Raw genomic sequence first — 6,176 nt, 5'->3', positions numbered from 1 at the left:
GGGCAGGTGCTGTCGCCACTGGGAGGGCAGGAGTGCCGGAACCGGACTCCGTGGGGGTCTCTAGGCAAGGGGCCGGACTAAGAGAGCGATTAAGGGGGGTGCTAGACGGAATCGCCAGCACCAGCGCGGGCTCCTCTCCCAGTCTTCCGGGTCTGTCCTCGAAGGCTCCCCACAAGAAGCCTTCGGGAATGCCTAAACGGCAAATACCGTCGGGCCGAAAGGCTTACTCCGACAGGCGCATGGCTACCAAGATTCTGGAGCGCTATGGCGGTCAAGATGCTTCTCAGCTTACTGAGAAACATTTGAAAACGCTCGAGTGGGCCAAAGGGGTGCTGCGTGGCCTGGATGAGAAGGCTAAGAACCCGACGAAAGGAGACGCGAGTGCGCCTCCTACGGGTCCTAAGAGACAAAGGTCTCAAGAGGGAGAAGACTCCCACGCAAAAAGACCCAGGAATGGGGTTGCGCCTGCTCTGTTCAGCGAAATCGCTAAGCAGGCGGGATCAACTACCCTGGGGGTCCTCGATCGAGGCAGAGAAGATGGCACCATATCCAGGGAAAACTGGAGGCGCGTGGCAGCAGCCATCTCCTCTGTCTTTCTAAGGGTGGTCAGAGGAAACCCTGGTCCACCTCCGCGCTGTGAGGATGGTGGGTGGCATCATGGCATCCACAAAAGAATTGTATGCGCCGACGAGCGGTCGGCATCGTTATATAAGTCTGCAGTGTCTCTGGTGGGGGAGGTTTGGGAGGGCGCCAAGCTGGAAGCCGTGGAGGAAAAGGATCTTCCTGCCCGCCCGCGGGCCCGTGTCTGGCTCCCCCCCGAGGCCTCCGCACCGGAGGAGATTGAGGAAATCCTCCGTTACTGCAACCCGCATCTGCCCACGCACAACTGGAGGGTTGTCAGATTCGAGGGGTCCGAGGATTCCGAGGAGTCGCATCGGCAAGCGCTGATACTACTCAATGCGGAATCCCTCGGCCCTCTCGCTGAGTCCAGGGGAGTCATCACCTATGGATTCGAAAGGGTAGTCCTTAGGGTCTACCAATCCGATTCCAGGGGTGATGACTCTCAACCTCCTGAGGTGCCGGAAGCACGTGAGCCCGCGGCGGAGGAAGCCCCCATGAGCATGGAGGTAGAATTCGTCATGTCGGGGGCCGAAAGTGCTGAGGATGCCCTCTCAACGGAGGGATCCGTCGTCAGCACCGGACGGTTCTACGACAGGGCGGAGGAAGAGAGGCTCTTAGCCTCAGTAAACGAGGACGTCGAACTGGCGAGGCTGGAGCGGACTTTGGAGGATGAAGATCCTGCAAATAAATCTCCAACATTCTAAGGCGGCGTCCGCAAATCTCCTTATCCACCTTGAGCAAGGTGGAGCCGACGTAGTCCTGATCCAGGAGCCGTGGCTAAGCAGTAGCGGTATCTCCGGGATCAGGACGCCTAATTTCAAGCTGATGGTGCAGAATCAAGCAGGTAGACCAATATCCTGCATGCTCATCAGAAACGAATTCAAAGCACTAATTCTACCTAATTTCAGCAACGAGGACATTGTGACTGTCAGCCTGGATAGCGGTGCCGGAAAGCTCTGGATTATATCCGCATACATGGCTCATGATGACGAGGTGGAACCACCTCCATTACTGCTGCGTGAAGCCATAGCCGAAGCGAGGCGACGGAAAGCCGACGTAATTATCGGGTCGGATGCAAATTCACGACACTCGTGCTGGGGAAGCTCAGATATCAATGCAAGAGGTGAGTCACTTTTTGATTATATTCTAAGTGAAGACTTATGTATCTGTAATAGAGGAAACGAACCGACCTTTATCACCGCGGCAAGGCAAGAGGTCCTTGACCTCACCCTAGCCTCGTCTTCTGTAATATCCCGCGTTTCCGACTGGAGGGTTCTTGATGATCACTCCTTTTCGGACCATAGGTATATCCAGTTTTTTCTGGACGAAGATCGTCCCAAAAGTATCCCCTTTAGGAACCTTAGGAGAACAAACTGGGACCTCTATAGTAAAAAACTTCGGGAACTACTCCCAGAGGCCCCCCAGGAGAGCTTAAGCACCGAAGGCTCGATTGATGTTATGGTGGATAAGTTTACATCAGCTTGTAGGAGTGCCATCGAAATCTCTTGCCCGCTGAGTAGGCCGGGGGGCAAAGTACGACCAAAATGGTGGACGGTGGAACTCTCAGAACTCAGGGCGACGAGTAGACGCCTGTTCAATAAAGCCAGGAAGAGTGGACAACACTCCGACTGGGAACTCTATAAGATCGGACTGGGCATCTATAAGTCCGAGATAAGAAAGGCCAAAAGCGAGTCATGGGGAAATTTCTGCGAAGCCGTAGAAGGTTGTAATGAATCATCTTGATTTAGGCGAATCCTTGCGAGGAATCTCGTACCCTTGGGATACCTGAGGGACGAAGAGGGCAACTGGGCGATGAGTGGAGAGGAATCGCTTAAGCTACTCATTGATACTCATTTCCCAGAAAATTCTGCACCGTGTGAACCTATCGGTGTTGGAAAGGGCGAATGCTCTACCTCCTCCTCCGATGAACTACTGGAGAGGCGCCGACTGCTCTGGGCAATCGACTCTTTCAAGCCCTTCAAGTCCCCGGGACCGGATGGCATCATTCCTGCACAGCTGCAAAAGGCTGTGGAGGTCTCGTGTCGCTGGCTCACCCCTATCTATGCGAGCTGCCTAGAAAGAGGGTACATCCCGGGGGCTTGGAGGTGCGTAAGGGTCACGTTCATCCCCAAAGCAGGGAAGAACTCTCATGTATCCCCGAGGGACTTCAGACCAATCAGTCTCTCATCTTTCTTATTGAAGACTTTTGAGAGACTGATTGACCTGCACATAAGAATCAGGATTCCTCGAGAGCGTTTTAGCCCCTCTCAACACGCCTACCTGAAAGGTAGATCCGTGGAATCTGCCCTGCACTCAATCGTCAAAATCATAGAGGGTGTAGTGGGTACCTTCCTTGATATCGAGGGGGCTTTCAATAATGTCCTTCCTGGGGCGATAATAAGAGCCCTTACTAAGCTCGGAGTCGAGAGCTACTTAGTAAGGCTCACTTGCTGGACGACAGAACTGTCACAGCGGAATGGGGCAGCGCCTCTGAGCAGCGTAAAGTAAGCAGAGGCACCCCGCAGGGAGGCGTCCTTTCACCCTTCCTCTGGATAGTCGTGATAAACGACGTCCTGGAGGAATTGGAGAGGACAGGATGCCGGGTTATTGCCTACGCGGATGACGTGGCACTCATCGTCAGAGGAAAGTTCTTGAACACTCTCTACGATCTCATGCAAGGGTACCTAAACAGGGTCACAAATTGGTCCGCTAGCTGCGGGCTTGCTGTCAATCCTGGAAAGACGGAGCTCGTTCTTTTTACCAGGAGGTACAAAAAGCCTCATGCCCAGCTTCCCTCAATAGGGGGTGTTCCACTTGTTCTCTCTGACAGGGTCAAGTTCTTGGGCGTGATCCTGGACGGGAAAGTGTCATGGAAACCTAATACTGAGGAACGAGTGAGGAAGGCATCGGTGGCCCTCTACTGCTGCAAGAATGCCATAGGGAAGAGATGGGGCCTCTCCCCAAAAGTGATGCATTGGCTATATGAAACCATAATTAAGCCAATAATGTTGTATGGGGTCATCGTCTGGTGGAGTTCACTGGAAAAGACCACTCATGTCAGGAAGCTAGAGCGCGTGCAAAGGGCAGCCCTCGTTGGGATCAGCGGGGCGCTCCGAACCACTCCCACCTTAGCGCTAAACGCTATGCTCAATGTCGCACCTGTCGACATTTCGGGCAAAGTAGCGGCGGTTCGCTCAGCCATTAGGCTCAAAAGCTCTGGGTTCTCTTTCAATCCAGCGCACGGACACTCGACAATTCTCGAAAGCTTCGACTTCGTGCCGAAAGAAATGGATTGGAGTCACCCGAGGCTGGCCCCTAAAGGATCCTTCTCCACGCACATCCCCTCAAGGGATGAATGGAAGAGGGGTAGTCTCTGGAGAAGAGGTCCAATAAACATCTTTACGGACGGATCGAAGCTGGAAGGGAGAGTTGGAGGAGGTGTCTACTGTCAGGAACTCTCAGTAGATCTTACTTTCAGACTGCCGGATCTCTGCAGCGTCTTTCAGGCAGAGGTGGCCGCTATAAAGGAGGCAGCCGATTGGCTACGCACCAATGTACTGTCAAAAAGGAGGGTAAATATATATACTGATAGCCAAGCGGCAATCAGGGCGCTGGGATCGCTAATGGTGTGTTCAAAACTGGTTGGGGAATGCCTGACCTCTCTCTCAACTGCCTCGGAGTACTTCCAGATCAAGCTGATTTGGGTCCCGGGGCACAGTGATATCGCGGGAAATTGCAGGGCTGATGAACTGGCCAGGCAAGGCACCCTTGAGGCCATCACCTCGGATAGGGAGGGCATTGGAGTTCCGTTGGCAACCTGCGGCCTGCTTTTGGACAGATGGGCTCACGGTCGGCTCAGCGAGCGCTGGGAAAAAACCCCGACTTGCAGAGTTGCAAGGTCCTTCTGGCCGGATGTGGACCGCGGGCGGTCAAGGGAACTACTGCAGCTGGCTAAGCGTCAGCTCTCGATTTTCACAGGTGTACTGACCGGACACTGTCCAATGGGAACCCACGCGGTGCGACGCAATATCGTCACGGATCCCTACTGCCGCAGTTGCCTGGAGGACGAGGTGGAATCATCTCAGCAATTTCTACTCAACTGCCCGGCATTCGCTAGATTACGGTTTAAGCATCTCGGTGCGCATTTCATCGACACTCCCGAGGGACTCTCCGGAGTGGACATCAGCTGTTTGAAGAACTTCATTATGAGCACTCAGCGCTTCTCGTAATTTTCACGCAGATACCGTTCCTATGTAATGTGGTATCACAATGGACAATCAAATGTCTAAGTGAGTCCCCTTTGCGGGTCTGCCACCTTAACCTAACCTATGTCGCGTACGTTATTGTTTTTTTTATATAAAACTAGCCAGAGATAATTTCTCTTAAAATATGAAAGGATTGTAAAGGTACATTGTTTAGCTTAGTTTAGGAAAAGATAAACTCCCATGATTCGCAGACTTTCGCATATATGCGTGTTTCCATGAAAATGCAAGCAAATGAATTCAAACGGCTTTATAACTTTAAATTTCGTATTCAGATGGCGGAAAAAGGTTTCGAAAACGCGAAACGGTGGAGAGAAGAACTGAAAAAATTTAATTTAGTATGTGTTACTAGTAAAAATATTGTATGGGGGAAAAATCTGTCGCGTACGTTATGTCGCGTACGTTATTATATTTTTTTTTAATAAAAACTAACCAGAGATAATTTCTATCAAAAAATGGAAGGATTGTAAAGGTACATTATGTAGCTTAGTTTAGGAATTTTTAAAGAAAAGAAAAACTGTCATGATTCGCAGACTTTCGCATATATGTGTATGTGCATTAAAACCACTTCTTTTTTTGTCGCGTACGTTATCACCTGGTTTTGAATGGATATTTTCCGCACCAAAGTTTCAAGGCTGCTTATTTTTATACCTTTCATGAGCATGAAATGGTATTATAACTTTGGTCCGATGTTTGTAAGTACCAGAACAAAAAGAGATAGACCCATTAAAATGTATACTTATATGATCAGAACGTCGAGCTGAGTTGATTTAGCCATGTCCGTCTGTCCGTCTGTCCGTCTGTCCGTCTGTCCGTCTGTCCGTCTGTCTGTCTGTTTGTATGCAATCTAGTCTCTCAGTTTTCGAGATATCCGTATCAAATTTGGTAGGTGGGTGTATTTTTATAATGTATTAATCATTTGTCGGAACCGGAAGAATCGGACCACTATAACATATAGCTCCCATACAACTGATTGTTCAGATATGAGATTTTTCGTTATAACTTATCCATTTATGCAGCTACGAACATGAAATTTGGCAGTACTTGCACCCATTATCAACAGAATACTTACAGTGAAAATTACAAATATCGGGTCACTATAACCTATAGCTCCCATACAACTGATTGTTCAGATATACAATTTTTCGTTATAACTCCTCCATTTTTATAGCTAGTATCATGAAATTCCGCACTGTTTTCAATAATTATCAACAGAAAACTTACAGTGAAAATTAAAAAGATCGGGTAACTATAACCTATAGCTCCCATACAACTGATTGTTCAGATATGAGA

Source organism: Rhagoletis pomonella, unplaced genomic scaffold (assembly GCF_013731165.1).
Source record: "Rhagoletis pomonella isolate Grant_MI unplaced genomic scaffold, Rhpom_1.0 Rhpom_scaffold_00007, whole genome shotgun sequence".
NCBI classification, from domain to species: Eukaryota; Metazoa; Arthropoda; class Insecta; order Diptera; family Tephritidae; genus Rhagoletis; species Rhagoletis pomonella.
The sequence above is the reverse complement of the archived record's forward strand: the minus strand, read 5'-3'. Positions refer to the sequence as shown.